Genomic DNA, 17,790 nt, shown 5'->3' on the forward strand with positions numbered 1-17,790 from the left:
CCTAAATAGTTTAATGATAATCTGTATTTATCATTATTTAAAAGCGTAGTAATCCCAATGAAGATTGGGTATCCCTTGTGTTCCGATTAATAAAACAGGACAATATGAAAAAAATCTGAAATAAAGATACAAAAATGGACATACTATAGTTTCGGTTCTATAAACAAGAGCCTCCTTCGTGTCGAAATAGAAATTGAATATGTAGTACTGCAGTTCATAACATTTCTTTAATTACTTTGGAATATGTAAATACTCTTTCAAATGATCGTATTGACTAGTTTAAGTAATAATAAACATTTATATAACTGTTATTAATCACTTATTATTACTTTTTACAATAATAGATTAATATTTTAAGCGTGACTTAAATTATTGTTTCTGGTGATTTAGAACTGAAAAATATCATGCTAGACTGTATCAACCTTTCCAAGGGGATAAACCAGCCAAGTAATAGGGACGATAACCAGCCAAACGTGGTGTGCGGGTAATGTGTATGATGGAAGCTGGCGATTGTGCGAAAATATATGATCTGTCAGGAGAGGCAACCGTCTGTAATGTAATGGTTGTGAGAGAGCCCCCTTCCCCCCTCTCCCTGACTGTGCTCTGTCTATGTCAATGGCTCGACAACGGCTATCTGGCAGGAAACTATCACGTAACTGTATGAAGATCCACCCCCACCCCCTACAAATTCTGATAAACGAGCAGAAAATGCTGTTATGCTACTCATATTTTCTCAGCCCTTCTACCATAGGGCTATTTTTGTGTGAGAGCCCCGGAACAAGGTTCGAATTGAAATGGCTGTTTTCATTCCAGGGGCTTGAGAAAGAAGAGATGGGATGAAAAATTAACTGCTTTAGATAACAGATAGGGGGAAGGCTTAATTATTTCGTGTGTGCCGAGAGTTTTCAGAGGACTAATGAGTGGAATTTATCATGCTAAAAAGTTATAATTAGTTTATAACATGATGTTTCAGGTGGTGATTTGAGAGCTTCCGACTATCTGTTTCAGCTCGACACAATGATTGCTTGGCCATGCCGTAACGATGCATAGTTTCGGGCATGTGACAAACATGACTCCTGAATTGATACATTTTAAACTACTCCAGAATCTGCACATGTATCGCTGTTGTATTCATTGTGTATTTTACATAATTCCAAATTTCTATTAACCAACATAATAGGGCGATAAAATTGTTTATTTTCATCAAGTTATTGAAATCTTTATATCCCCAGTTAGGGGAGAGCTAGATCATTTCTTATGTGGAGAGTTTTTCAAAACTTTCGCAGGCGAGTCTAGATCAATGGCCCCTGAATTCGCCCTCTTCTTCAGAAAGAGATTAAATTATTCAGGAGAATTTTTATATGTTTTACTGCTAATCTAGCAAAATGGGCCGTGATAGCTCAGGGGATAGAGCGTTCACCTTCCAATCAGGTGAACCGGGGTTCGATAACGGCGATGGCTGGTCGATACGAATTCCGCATCCGGCTTTCATCGACTACAGTGCTGACGTGAAATATCCTCAGTGGTAGACGGATTATGGGTTAGAGTCCCCTTGCTGTCAAGTTCTCGTGGTTCTCCAATGGGAGGTTCTCGTGGTCTTCCTCTCCATGCAACGCAAATGCGGGTTAGTTCCATCAAAAAGTCCTCCACGAAAGCAAATGTCTACCAATACTTGATCCAGAAGTTCCCCTCGTCTTCTGGATTGGGTTCAAAATTACAAGGCTACGGAGTTGAACATTAGTAGACGTTAAACCCAGAAATTGGGTCAGCTGTTCAACGACGGTTATAAAAGGAAATAATGTAGCAAAATGACTAGTATCGATATCAACATAGACAGTTAATTATTTCGGATATTTTTTTTAATAACACATATAACTTAATCGCGCTTTTTAACATAACTTAATCGCAAATTTGCATTAACCCACAGATCTGGATAGTGTGATTAATGATAAATTCACCTGATTTTGAGTGACTCATTTGAATTTGTTGCTATGCATAACCAGTTTGATGTAAGAAAATTAACTTGGATGCAATTTATTACATAATCAGCTCAGGCTCACATCTGACATTTAGAAAAACAGCTTAACCATGTTATTAAAATGAAATCCCAGAGCTGTGCATAAACTAAAACAATTTCTCATTTCTTCACCTGTCGCTGAACCACTATTTTTATACTACTAAAAGAGCAATAACATAAGCATGATTTACAAACATATTTCTAAAAGTTTTCTTATTAGAGAATAACATTAACAAAAAAGCTTTTTTATTAATGATTTGTTTTTGTTAGATACAAACAACTAGTTGCCTGTAGAGCAAAAAATGGATAAACTATCGACTAAGCAGAGCCGTCTTAAATGTGTTATAGGCCATCAGTTCCTAACCGTACTGGCCCCTGTAATAATGTTTATAACCTTTCTGTAAAAATTTCCCTCATATAACATTAAGCATTTTTAACAGTAACTATGTAAACTTCGATATTTGAATAATTTGCAATAACTGAATGAGTAAAAAATGAATTGCATAACTGCTTATTTTTTTATTTTTATTCAAATGTCTAAATGTCTTATTATTACCTTTTCTGTTTTGGTAACTGTATACTGCGTGTTTCGCAAGAGTACGAGTCAGGTTACATGAAATTTTTTTTTCTCTAAATTTTTGTGTCCCAGAACTTTAATATTGATGTATCATACCAATCACTGAGAACTTTTCTTTAATCACTATGAACTGTTTTTGTGCAATAAGGAATTAATCAACAATAAATCATTCCGGTTTAAAATACTCTCGCTTTCAATACTTCAAACAGTGTCAGATCAAGGGCGAGGGACTGGCTAATAGGGGTGAGTCTACAGGCTGCAGATGACTGAAGGGCCCTGCCTGGGACCCGCATGAAATGTGTACAGTTGAAAGAAATTTTCGATCACGGAAACACAATTTTAAATTATTTTGAAGGAAAATGTTCTTGCTTGCAAGTTTGAAGGACTGAATTTGACTTATTACATGCTGGTTAATATGATCAGTTTCCTAATTGGTGAACAGCCATTAGTATGCTGATATTTACAGTATAATTCCAGCAACTGGTATTCTATTTGCTACAATTATAACATAATTGCTAGCATGAAATCATAGCAATCATGACATTGAATTAGGCTATATTTCTATAATGATTATAATTGATTAAACACCCATTACTAGATGGTTCGTAGCTCATATTGCAGCATTAGTTTTTGCTTTAACCCATCTAACGGTTGAGTTGTATCTCTTTCTTTCTCTCTAAATCTTTAAATTATGTTTTAAAATCAAATTTAATCTTACTTATGATAAAGTACGATTTCAAATTGTGTAAGAGAGCATTTTTAATACCACTATTTCCCAGTAGGCACTATTTTCGTTAATATATCTAATGTGAATTCTGGTATCATCTAAAGTACCTATCAAGTTACGATGCTAGGGTGCAGTTCGATGTTAAAATGCCCTATTTGGGAAAAATGGGGCTCACTATCATATTGCCTGAAGACCTTCAATTGAATCGCTTTTGTAAATTTTATTTCATAAACATCAAAACAGTTCCATTAAAATATTGTAATTGTAGGCGACTTTTGTGGTTAATTGCAGGAAAATAAAAGGGGGAGTACAAAGCATACTTTGAAGATTAGAACAGATTACATTTTCTTCAAAAAAAGCAAAAAAAAGGGTTCAATGTTTAACCACAATATCAGAGATGCCAACTGCTCCGGACACGCCAAAATAATTAAAAAAAACGGTAAATAACTGCAAAGTAAATTTTGCAAATATTTGACTATTTTCGCTTGCTTTTTAAAAGGTATAGCATGACATAAGTACTACAAAGTGGTGAATTATACAAGCCTACGAATAATTTACAAGTAGTGGTGAATAAAAATCTACTTAATTGAATTTATTAAAGCAAGAATCACAATTGATAAACTACCACTTTAAAATATACATTTGCTGTCCGGAGCAAGTTGGCATCTCTGCAATATTGGTACTTTGATCCTTAATAAGGTGTTTAAATGAATCATGTTACATTCAACTAAACCATGCTCTCATGAAATAAAATTTGAGAAACAGGATGATATGATTTAACATGATATTATGATTGCATCAAATTTTAAAGATACTATGGATTCCCACACTTCTAAATTTTGCAAAAGAAACTTAAGTGCTCAATTTGTTTAAGGAATACAACAAACCATGTATTTTACAATAAGGGAAAAGCACCAAATATTAAGTTGACAACGAAATTGCCGCCATTTTTTTCTCTTAAATTATAACAATCAGAATGTCATTAAATGTTTTTAACATATTGTCTTAGATCAGTTAAACGAGGATGATCTATTTGCTTCACTGTCCGAGTATATTAATTTTCGAGTACATCTAGTTTTTTCAGTTTTCAGATCATTAAAATGGAATGTCCAGTCAAAAAAATGAGCATTTTCGATTTCTTCCTCTTTCTGTTTTAAATTATTTTTTACGACCAAAAAAGCTGATTGTGATATTTGTTCGTAGAATTGAAAGTGATCTATAGGGTTTAAATATGAAATTTTTTCATCAAAGATGCTCCTATATTCTGACCATGCAAATTGAGTTAAAATGAGAACGATTTAACCAATTTTTGCATGAAAATTTGCCCCCAACATAAATTTAACAGCCAGAGAAAATGGAATGTCAACACATTTAGAACATTGAAAAAACAAATAAATAAAAAAAATGGCAGAAACTTAGCTGCCAATCATTAAGAAATGGATTTTCAGAATCTATCGAATTTCTACCACCCCTCAATTTCAAATTTCCATTTGCAGCCAAGGTTATTATTAAAATCAGACAAAATAAAAAAACATGTCTCAGTTTTAAACTTTTTTAAAATTAAAAATTCGTTATTTAAATTTATTTTTCCAAGACCTTCAACTTCTTTAGAGCCTAGTCATGAAACGTAAGATAGGGGCAAGACATAATAGCTTTTAAAATTAATGTTTCTCTGAGCCGGGCTTTCAAATTACCAGCGAGGTTAACTGCCATAACCTTTTGATATAGCATGAAAATGCTATTTACCTGTACTGCGATGATTTATTGACGACCAGTGATTCGACCATTACTGGCTAGAAACAGGTTGTAAAATGATTTGAGTGTGATATTAATAATGATGCTGTCATACTCCTAATAAATTATTTTCCAAAGAAACTCCTAATTATTTTATGATTTTCTAAATGACGTATGTATTAAAACCTATTCTGTTACTTGTTGAGTTCTTTTTCTTATACATGCCATAAGTAGTAGTTAGTGTAATAGAAGATGATGCATTAGAACGTTTCTTTCTTTTTTAGAAAGAATTTCAGAAATAATTTATGGTTGCGGTTAAGGATATAAAAGAGGAAATCTTGGTAACTTGTTTCTTTCTTTCTTTTTTTTAAAGAAAATGTAAACGAGTTTGATAACAAGATAAACATAAACAGATTTATTAAAAAAAATGTGTGTATTCTTGTATCTTTAGCTGGGCAATGTATACATTTTAATACATTTACAATATGCATTTTAAACACCACGATAACTGCCTTAGAAAATATTATCGTTATACATATATTATTCTCGATAAATCAAGCTTGAGTCGATCATGATTTACCTGTAATAATGTTNAATTTATGGTTGCGGTTAAGGATATAAAAGAGGAAATCTTGCTGACTTGTTTCTTTCTTTCTTTTTTTTAAAGAAAATGTAAACGAGTTTGATAACAAGATAAACATAAACAGATTTATTAAAAAAAATGTGTGTATTCTTGTATCTTTAGCTGGGCAATGTATACATTTTAATACATTAACAATATACATTTTAAACACCACGATAAGTGCCTTAGAATATATTATCATTATACATACATTATTATCGATAAATCAAGCTTGAATCAATCATGATTTACAATGAATACCAAATTTGCAAAAATTATCGACCATGATTAATATTGAAAATACGATATTATTGCGATAACGATCATCAACGATATTAACGTGATTGTCGATCTATATAAATTTGTAAAAAAGTATATAAATTTGTTAAATTAAAAAAAAATATACATGGATCTTGACGTAACTAGAAATACCTATATTTCTGACAAAATATCATAATATTGAAAGTCAGATTATTTCTAACACCGCTTTTATTTATTGTTTAATTTGGCTTGAAATGACTTAAACACTATTGGGAGTTTAAAAAAAACAGGAACCAATTTGTATCAGTTAGTTTAGAGATAGCATAAGAAATAAAAAACATGCGTATTTATTTATATGTTTTATACTGAATTTTGAAACATTTTATGATATTAATAAGGTACCCGGTTGCTGAGTGGTTGTCCTCCGACCAAGGCAAACTCACCCTTTCAGTGTGTTAATTAAATGATTACCAAGTATATTTAGGGACTAAATACTGGGGGTTTCACATTTGGCTGACCATCCAACTGGAACATCTGCTTTTGCATTCCTATTCAAGGTCAAGAAAACTGGGATGGATCTTGGCCCTTCATGGGTAGTCACACCAATGTGTTTACTGATTTATTTCTTTTGAACTAAAAATTAAGTTTCTGATTTGGTCGGTAGTTGAGAGACTTTTCTTGGAAAATGCCAGCATAACTTCTTCAATTTTCAAACAATTTACTTAATTTAGCAAAGAGCATACAAAAAAAAAAAAAAAAAAATTTCAAATCAGATTCCAATCAACGTCCAAAAATCAAATATACCATCAATAGAGCTACGTGTATCTAAGTGTTACATATCGCTGGTTCAAAGTTAAAACGACACTTCTGCACTCACTTCTCATGTTATTTGAATGAGAAGTGAGTGAGTGCAGAAGTGTCGTTTTAACTTTGAACCAGTGATATATTTTTGTTAACTGAGACGCAGCGCTAGATTTTTTTTATGTAGAAATATTATGTATTTTGCAATAGGTAGGGATGAGCTTTAGAAGAAAAACATTGTGTTAATGTTTTTGTATGTGATATCTGTCAGACAAAGAATAGTTTCGATTTCTTCCTCTCCCTTTCTCGGTTGGTGGGAGTTGCCAGTATATTAGTAACATGGGGCGTCCCCATCATTAGTGCGACCGCCAAACGAGTGCCACAGCCGCAGGCGACGTCCCTGACGTTTTCACAGCAGGGCATTTGTATTGTCCTCTTCCCACCTGCTAACAATGCCAAAAGGGGTTGCCAAGACCTATATTTCCACCTCTATTACCGCCAAACATAAAATAGCGATTTCAGAGCACTTGAAAATTTAAATATCTGCATAAAAAAATCCTCTATTATCATCTATCCTAATACTATAATATGTAATAATATGCCATTTTATTTTCGGTGACACATTTTAGTTGCTAACTAGTTTCACGGCGTCATATTTACGCATAGTTGTCATAGTATCAAATTAATTAGGTTTCGAAAAAAGTTTTGTCTGCAAATTTTTTAATGATGCTTTGTTCATATAGTTATAGTCAGCATATTAAGCAATTTTTTGTGTAAATTACTGCAATCATATATAAATTATCAACTTAACAAGTTACAGTTAATATAATACTTATGTTCTAGAGTATTTAAAGCCGTTTTAAAGTTAATTTAATACATATGTCCAATAGCGGTATAGACACATTACTGTTTATTTACGTTCTTTGAAAGCAGACATAGTGCTCTGTTCAGAGGAGACTCTAGTTACAGTTTTCAACTGATCTAGCTTACAACCTGATCTCTACGACAATAAAATCTGCTTTAAGTTCAATTTAAACTAAGAAAAAAGTAATTCAAATTAAGACGTCTTTTCTTTACTCTTTCTAACGAAGGACCCAATACTGAGTTTGAAGAAAGGTCTCACACATTCGAATCTCTTTTAAAGCAGGTCGATTCAAATAGTCTTAAAAGTTGAAAATTTCTGTTGTAAGCAATGGCGTGGTGATTGAAAAAAGGCTCTATCCCCTGATACCAACCAAACTTCTGTTCTGGGACACTTTGAGTGCACCCTTCTGTTGTATTGGTCTTCAAGTCTTCCTGGTAATGCCCAGTGGCAGTGAATATATTATCATCTACATAAAAATTTACCATGTCACCTGACCAAAGAAAATATTACATGGCGTTTCCATCAAACCTGCTATGTCAAAGATGGAGCCCAGTCGAAGTTTTGTTTAGGTGCTTTGTCATTTTCATGTCTAGGTTAAGTGATGTTCAAATCATACGCTAGATGTTCATTGCTGTCGCGATAGTTGCTTTAAATGTTTTGTTCCCTTTCATTTCCACACGACATAATTGTTAGTTTCTTTAAGGCAACTTTGCCCTAATACTTTATTCAAGAGTTACTTTGTCTTCTGATGTGATTTCAAAATTGCAAGAATACGAAGATGCATCGGATGGTTTATATTTATATAGTGCAAAGCTCTAGTGACATAATGCAAATCGCATTTTTTTTGTTGTCCAACTTCGTATATTTTCGTCCTTCATAGTAAATAAATACAATGCGAATAAATACAATGTAGAAGTTGGTCGTGTTATCCATTATGCTGCTTTTTCATGCAGAACCAGAGACTCAATGGTGCAAGGCACATAAACGGCCACCTTATCCACCTAACTCGAAACCAATGGATTTTCTCTATTTGGTAAGACAATTTTATTGAGCCTCATATGATTTTAGCGTCTTTAAAAACTCTTTTTGCAAGGAAAAGGGGAAGAAGATATCTGTGATTGAGTTGCAGTCTATTGCAGAAAATTTTGTGTCGCGTTTACTGCACATGCACAGCAATCGAAAAACCGACGAAAGCGACAAAATAAATTCACAATTGAGATTTTTTAAATATATATTTTGTATTTTTGTGCGTTTAGCTGGACATAGAAATAAAAAGAAAAAATTTTAAAAATCAATTTTTTATAAGTTTTTTGAGATTCTATTTTAGCGTTGTTAATATTAGCAAGGGAAAGAAGGTAGTTATCAAGTCACTTTTCTCGAAATCTATCAAGAATCCCATGTATTTTTTTTTTAATAGGCAGCAGCTTACAGTTTTGCATTAAAGAGAGGTCATTTTAATTTTTTTTTTATGAATTTGTTATGGTAGTAACACTTCACAGTTATTTAAAAACATTGTTGTCATATTTTGGTAAGCATTAAAATTATAACCTATAAGTCAGGTAATTTCTTGTCAACTTGTAATGTTCATATTTTTAGAAAAATACACATAGATTTGAAGCTACATCAAAAATTTAGAGGGAAGTTATAATTAGATCTATTAGCAGGACAAAAACAATTAAAGACCACTTCTTCCCTTACATCTTTCCTGTTCTGCCTCGATCTAGCAAATTAAATTATTAATATTTTTCTAGTTTATAAAATCAGCTCATTTTTCTCCAATTAATTCATGATACATAATTACTTTTCTAATTCCAGGTAATTCCATCAACTAAAACTGCATCGATTTGGCGTTGAGGCATAAAGCGAATCCTCGCCAATTCCCAACTTACTTGGAAGTTCGCGAACTCTAGTTGTGAAGGCTTGTCCCTCCAGGGCTAATCACTGACAGTTACACGCTCTGCCATTGTCCACACAGACCAAAGCAGGGCCTTTTAACCACCATGTCTAGGACACCTGTCACTTTTATCTTTTGCTCTGAGCGACAATGTAGAGCCTCCTGCTGTCTGCCAAGCTATTATGCCAGACTCTCTCCTTTTGCGCAAAATCGTGATTTCAACTTACTCTTGAGGATTTGTCTACTGTAGTAATTACTCTTCTATTTCAGCGTATGTTTTCTTTATAGAAGAAAAAAGAGAAGAAGAAAAAAAATATTAGATAAGAAAATATTCATTTTGGTTTCTGAATTAATTGATTCTTATTGCTTTTAGTTTCGGTTTTAGAGGTTTGTTCTTGATAAGAGCAAAAGTGAAATTCTAAGTAAATTGAAGTAAATAATTGAATAAGAAATGGTTGTTCGAATTTAAGTGAAGTGAACGTGATACAAATGAAACTACTAAGAAAAAAAGTTTAGTTTCGGCTGACATATTTATCAGCTTCGGTAGGTAGAAAAAATCAACACTAATTTAGGCAGTTAATATACAAAAATAAAATCACAATAAGTTAATTAGTTCTTTTATATATTGAATGTATAATATGAGGCAAAACTGGATATTAAATAAGAATTGAATATTTTTTTTATTTTTAGCATCATTTGTTTCTCTATAAATGAAAGAGTTGTAAAAGGTATTAGTTCGGGTATTCACATTATTTTTTTCTGCAAGTTGAATAAAAAAAAACAAACACAGAATTGAGAATCTAATACGATATAATTTTAGTTACGGACAACGTGATAAAATTAAGAATTTAATAAGAAAATATTACCTATGTTTTAAACTTTATTAGTTTTACAAGTTAAATAAAACAGAATGCAAATGAAATAGTGTACAAATTATAATTTACTTGCTAACAGATTATTATTATTATTTTTTGTAAGTGGAGTAAAACAGCATACAAATAACAGAGTAAAACCACGCAAAATTTAGCAGTTAATGAGAAAAAATATGTTATGGCCTCCATGTGTACTATTTCCTAAGTTGAATGTATAAATAAATAAATTTAACAACAAAAAAAAACAATATAATACCAACATATATATTTATAAAAACATATAAAACAAAACTCAGTGGCGCGACAGCCATAGAAGGCCAAGGCCTACTGTGGCCATCTCAGTTTTCTTGACCTTTGGGTTCTGGGGTGCAAGAGCAGATGCTCCGGTTTGGGTGGTCAGCCCAACGCGGAAACTCCAGTGTTTAGTTTCCAAGCATGTTTGGAACTACTACTGAACGGATGAAAGGCAAGTCTACCTTGCCCAGCTCGAAGACCAAACCAAGGACCTGTGGCACGAAACGCTACCACTCAACCACCGGGTGTCATAAAAACATATAAAGTACGAAATTTATTATAAATGCTTACTTTTGCTTTTAAACTTCATTAGTTCTATGCTTAAAACAAAACACAATTCAAATGAAAAAATTTCCAAAAAAACAATAATTTGGTCGGGGAATAAGGCTAATCAAAAGTAAATATTGATGAGAAATTATTATTCCATGCGTGCTATTTAGTCTCTAAATTATACAAACATGATACAAAGTTAAGAAGCCAATACGAAATTATTTTAAAAATAATATATTTGATGTTATTTTATTTTTCCTTACAAAACAAAGATTTTTGAAGAAAAAAACACTAGATTTTTGTTATGTTGAACGTTAAAAATCTTCGAATAATCAAACCACATTTATATGACACAGCCATTAATTTGAAAACAAAGTTTCATTTTGGAGGTATTTTCAAGAAATAATTTAAAATTATAATCTTTGGTTTAAAATCGAAAGCGACATTTCTACATTTTATTTGCAAGTTTAACTTTACGCACCACTCTAAGCTGAAAGTTCCATAAACTATGCATTCGGATGGTGTGTCAAAAGATATTTATCAGCTCGTTTATTCCAGCCTTCTCACACCAAACAGCAGACAAAACATCACACCTATACAGCCTAGATATTTAATGAGTTGGATTTTCTGCAGATAACACACCCACAAACGTATCTCCATATTTCTGAAGCACTCCCATCACACCCACTAAGCATCCAGACATCACAACCAGAAAGAATAATAGTTGGCGTTCGCCAAAAGAAGCAAAAAAAATCCACCAAATTCCTGGTAAAACCTTATCTTCATCGAAAATCATCAAAGCATCTCCAGCAGGTAACACGACTTTTTACCTCAGCCACTATTAATCTTGGCGCAAAACTGGATTTGTAATTGGGAAAGGGACGTAGATAAGTTGCAGTTTTGCCCTTTTCTAGTTCCGCCCCTGATTTTTAATCTTCTTCTGCGAAGTCATTTCGCATTATTAATATTAATGAAAGATGCGCTTTTCTGATTGCTTTTCTCCATTCTGTTTCAGAGGTTAGAAGCGAGGTTTTGAAGACTGTCATCAATTCATTTTCACGTCAGTTCTAGCGGCTAGTTCTAATAAATTAATTAATACCACATCAGTGTTTACCGTCACAAGTTGCTATGATGAACGGGAGAGATTTGTTGCCTGGGGTTTCTTTCTTTTTAGTGTTTTCTTCGCCAACTTCCGTTCAGATTTGATGGCAGAAATCTGCCAAGTTTCCTTTCGCTGTGGGTGATTTGTAGTCGAGGTGTTGAACTGCGATTTGTTCTGGAGCAAGTTCTGATTTGCTTCGAAAAGTTTATAATTTTGATGGCTTTGAGTGATGGCAGTTTGGATGCAGTTATATCTTATTGAACAACTTGAGGTTGCTTCTGTTTTGTTGATGGCGAGGATTTAATTTAGTTATCTTGTCTCTGTAACCGTATTTTAGAAATTGATTTGTGGTAATGAATTGCTTTTAACGTGTAAACTTTAGTTCTGAGGTTAATTTTGAGCTATAAATTTTAGAAAATTTTAACTGAAGTCGGTTGAAAAATTCAGCAGGTTAATATGTAGTTCAAAGACAGAATAAACTGTAAAAAAAATGTGAGTCAAATCGAACTAAAGTTAAATGACAAGAAACTCCTGATTAAGAGTACGCCATACCATGGGAGACACTTTTCATCGCAATTTCTCTCTCTCTCATTCATAAGTAATTTAAAATTTAAAGTATAGGAAAAGTAAGTTCAGGCAAACCTAAAGCAAACCATGAAGTTTCAAATACTATGTCGAAATTTTCAAAATGTCAAAATAAAACAAATTATGAGAGGATAACTTATCGCTATCTGTAACTTATTATTATCAATCACGCTAATCTTTCACAGTTAACCTGATTTTAGTGAAATTCAAATAACTAGGTATGTTTGGAACTAAGGTCGAAACTAACAGTTCTCATTGAGAGAAAGTTGTAAGTTTGATCTAAGATCAAGATAATAAGGTGCACGTTAAATAATTTGTAATAAACTTACACTCGTTGGTGTGTTATTAAAGTATGAATGAGTTCTCAAAGATCATTGGCATTAACATCTCAGGATATTGCGTTATATGCACAAGCGTAGAATGTGGACTTTGAAAAATGTAGGCGAGAGCGCTTACGCTAAGAAAGAAACATGAAGATAATACGTCGGTACGATGCTAAAATATTCAATAACAGTTTTTTTCCCTATTGAAAGCCATTAACGTATATTCTATTAATATTTAATAAAGGAAAAATTTTTTCGTAAAATTACCGTACTGTATAATGAATTTTTGGTTTAAAAAAACAAACATGAACTTAGTTAATATGACTAAAATATACAGTATTTAAATCATTCGTTTCGTAATTTTCCGTTCCTATGGTTACGGTTTACCGAAAATTCCGATTTTTGAAATTATAGTTCTTATTACCGAGCTTTTAATAAAAAATAGAAAACCTTAAAAGTAAATTTAACCGAATGAATGATTTTTATACCATGCTCAAAGGTATCGTGTTAAAATTACCAATTTTTTCTGCATTTCCTAAATTTATGTTAAAATATTCAAGAACATGTTATTATGTTAAAATATTCAAAATGTTACAATATTCAATAACAGTTATTTTCCCATTGCAGCCATTAACGTATATTCTACTAATATTTCATTGAGGTAAATTTTTTTTGTAAAATTATCGTACCGTAGAATAATGACTATTTGGTTTTAAAAACAAACAAACATGAATTTAGTTAATAAAATCAAAATATACGGTATTTAAATCATTCATTTCGTAATTTTCCGTTCCTATGGTTACGGTTTACCGAAAATTCTGATTTTCAAAATTATAGTTCTTATTACCGAGCTTTTAATAAAAAATAGAAAAACTTAAAAGTAAATTTAACCGAACGAATGATTTTTATACCATTCTCAAAAGTATCAAGTTAAAATTACCAATTTTTTTTTTCTGCATTTACCAAATTTTATCACATATTGTAAACCGTACTCTGTAATTAATTTTTCCAGAATCATTATCAAAGAACTTCAGTAAAAATAACCGAAGTGCTTTTAACTTACCCATACACCCAGAAACATGATAAATATTACTCTATTAATTTTGCTAGTTTTGACCATTCTTTTTTTCGGTATATGAATGTCACATTTTATTATCTCACCTTTACTTGAAGTTATTTACAATAAAGCTTTCTACTTCTTTTTTTAATCCTTTAAGTATTCAACACACTTTTAAAAAACATTTTGAATTACTGTTTAATATGGTTAAAAAACCTAATCAGACTATTTTATGCTAAACATTTATTTAAGGCACATTTTATGCTCATACAAACTAAATTATATCTTATATTATAAAAATGTAATACTAACTAGGGTTGGCGTTACATGGAGAGGAAAATTAGAAAAACTCCCATGATTAGCCCGACGGAAAGAGATTAAAACCCTTGATCTGTCTACCATTGAGGATATTTTACATCAGCACCGGGGTCGTTTGAGTTGGAACTAGAATTTGTATCAACAAGCCATCGCTGGGATTCGAACCTGGGCCTATTAGGAGATGAACTCTCTATCCTGAGCCTCCGCGATTCATATTGCACTATTTTTTAAAATTTTTTTTATCTATCGTTGAACCAGTTTTTGGGTTTACGACTATTAATGTTTAACTCCGAAGCTTTGTAATTTTAAACCAATCCAGTAGACAAGGAAACTCCTAGATCAGTACCCGCAGAGGTATGATTTGTTATGGTAGCATGGAGGACTTCGTGACTAGACAGATTTAACGTGCATCATTCACCACTTTCTACACTGGGATTCTTCGGTCGGTGGGGATTGAACCCACGACCTCTTGGATATGGGCTCAGTGCCCTACCAACAAGGCTATCCCGGCCCCAAATTGCGCTATTGTTAAAATTTTCTTTGTGTAGATTCCATGTTGATAACGACACTTCACTTCTCAGTACAAATTAATAAAATAACATTTTCTAGAAAGCTTCTAAACTACACCAATGTTAAGATATTCGTTGTGCAGATTCGCTGTTGGTATTAAGACCTCACTGTTCAGTATTAACAGCATTATTGGTAGACCGGTTAACAGCATAACTGATAGGCATTACTGGTAACAGATTAAACAGCATTTACTGGTAGGCCAACAAATTATATCAAAATCTCTTTCGTGAATTTCAATACATTTCAATATTAACTTCAGATTTATACAAGGTAGAAAATATACACTAAAGCGCAATCATGGGCATTATACCTTATTCATTATCAAAGAAGAATTCAGATAAATAATTTGAAATGAAGTTACACTTACCGGCAATTTTACTTTAAAAATTTCAATACTAGCCACAGTTATGCTTTAAGTACAACTTAACAGTTCATGATTGCACTTCTAGTTAGAGTTGAAAATATAGTTAACAACTTTTTTCTTTAAAAATATACTTTGTTTGGATTTCTTGTTGATAACAAAACATCACAGCTCAGTACAAATGGATAAGACAACATTTGCTGGCAGGCCTACAAATTACACTAGATCTCTTTTCCAGGTTGTAATATATTTTAATATACACCACAACGTTAGTTCGTAAAGGGAACAACACAGTAAAAAGTAATTCGTGGCACTACACTTGATGCAACAAACAAAGAAGAACGCAGATAATCTGAAACGAAATAGCATTTTAGGATATCTAACTTTGTTGTTGAGAAATGTACGGAAAACCCAGCGACAGCAGGGATTATTTGAATCTGTAAACTTCCGCCAAAAGAAGCCAAGGCTCATTCAATTTTCATTTACATTTTATATTATCTTCGCAGATATGGTGCAGAGATATTAAATGTAATATATGCATTTGTTAAAAAGGGAAAGAAAGTATTGTTGAGGTAGCGAGAATGTTTTCTTGCTTTTCATCTGTCATTCAGTGTTTCTGGAATTTTCAACTTCTGTGTTCTGTTGAGTTGAGTTGTTCTTAATGATTTTGCCAGGAATGCTTAGAGTCTAAATTAAGAGAATAAAATAAAACTTTGCCGAAAGCTCGTGAATGAAAGATATTATTATTAAAGATGTTATAAGTATATAATATATATATTGTACTAGATATTATATTAGATAGTACATTACATCATATATTGTATGTTATAGAAGACATTTCAAGAATTGGTAGTTACTGAGAAGCAATTGATAATAAATATTCTAGAAAAAATGAACCATTTGTAAATTAATTAGATATGTGTTGCGAAAGTATCATATACACCTTTCCAAATCACAAACGCTACTACAGCACTCTCGACCCTGGTTTTTGCTTTAAATTTGATTTTTACTGTAGGAATCTAATTTCAGGATTAAGGATTTGAGGAAAAAAAAATAAAAACGATATCAGTTCACATAAAACAAAGTTTACGATTAATTCATTTCATAAAATTGTCAGCAGAATATTTTTTATTTTTTTTTTATTTTTGTGTTTTTTCTATGCGTTTAAAACTTTCGATCTCTTAAAGCTCTCGAAGAATTTTTTTTAATCCCCCTCCCCCCAAATTCAGCTTTTATTCCAAATTTGAAATTCTGTTACGTATAACTTTTTAATTTTGCTTTTCAGGAAAATTATGAAAATAGGCGGATTTCAATGTATTACGTATGCATTGCTTATGCTTCTCATCTCTTCTTTTCAACAAAAATAAGCAAATCATAAATTTTCCCCCAAGTTTAGCGCTTATGTAATATTTTACTTGCCCAAAAATTGAATAATAATCTTATAATAAATTATTTAAGCACAGTTCATAATAATATTACAGAAGATATTTAAAGCATTCCTAAGGTGTAATTAAAGAGCTGATATTGTAAGATACTTTTTTAATTACCTATTACTTATTTGAATACAGTAAAGAATGATATTACAGAAGAAAAGTTCAGCTTTTGTAAGCTATTAAAATAATCTTTAAAATAATTTCGTAGAAATTATTTTATATAAATAAAAAAAATATATTTTACTGTATGAGTAAGTAATAATTAAACACATAAGCAGAGAAACTTGTATAAGTTGTCTTCTTGTTAGTTAAAATTTGATTAACCACTTAGACAGTTAGTCAGCTTAAAAAGGGGGGACTTAAATTTTTGTCAGTTTGGAACTTGATCATAAAGATAAACTTAGACTGGTGATCAATATTCAAAGATGGTCAACTTGGAAAGTTTCATTGATCATTAATTTATATTTTTTTGCATTTCCTTTTTCAAAAATGTGCTGCTAATTTGCAAAAGCAAAGAAATCATTTTATCATTTTTATTATAATGATTTCATAAAAGCAAAAAGACATCATTCAAATAATTTTAAGCATATATATAGATTCCTTGCCTTTAAAAAAGAGGCCAATTTAATAAAATTACAAGAAAAGTTAGGAATGCTTTAATGGAAATGTTTTGCAAAAAATTAAGCCTAGCTTTTGTGATTATTAACTTTTCATAACAATATTTGCTGAAATTAACATAGTATCTGTACAATAGCATTTGTATCTTTTAAATGGAAATTTTAAAAGAAGTTAAGAAAATAAATCTATATAATTTCAATACAAAAAATAATTTATATTAGTGCTAGTAAAATGTTTAACGAAATAGCTTCAAAATAAATTAAACAGCATTTATTTATGCCGTAGTTATAATAGATTTCATAATTGCTATTTTACTTGCTGTTAAATTCGTGCAATTCGTGATCATTCGCAGATGAGCTGTAGATTTTATTATTGTTGTATATTCATCGATAAATACGTGCTTTAATTTTAAAAACATATTTGAATTCATATTTTTATATATCTGATTTCCGAAATGCATTTGAATTATTTCACTTACTTCATATACAA

At 31.6% G+C, this 17,790-nt stretch overlaps 1 long non-coding RNA gene across 1 annotated transcript in view; it reads right to left on the reverse strand.

The window, feature by feature from the left end:
• LOC122270282 (uncharacterized) overlaps positions 1–15,933 on the reverse strand; it is a 180,218-nt gene extending 164,285 nt beyond the window's left edge. The window contains exon 1 of the long non-coding RNA XR_011637503.1: positions 15,257–15,933. This is a non-coding gene — a long non-coding RNA (uncharacterized lncRNA). The remainder of the gene's footprint in view (positions 1–15,256) is intronic.
• Positions 15,934–17,790: the final 1,857 nt, after the last annotated feature.

The sequence above is a fragment of the Parasteatoda tepidariorum genome, chromosome 8 (assembly GCF_043381705.1).
Source record: "Parasteatoda tepidariorum isolate YZ-2023 chromosome 8, CAS_Ptep_4.0, whole genome shotgun sequence".
NCBI lineage: Eukaryota > Metazoa > Arthropoda > Arachnida > Araneae > Theridiidae > Parasteatoda > Parasteatoda tepidariorum.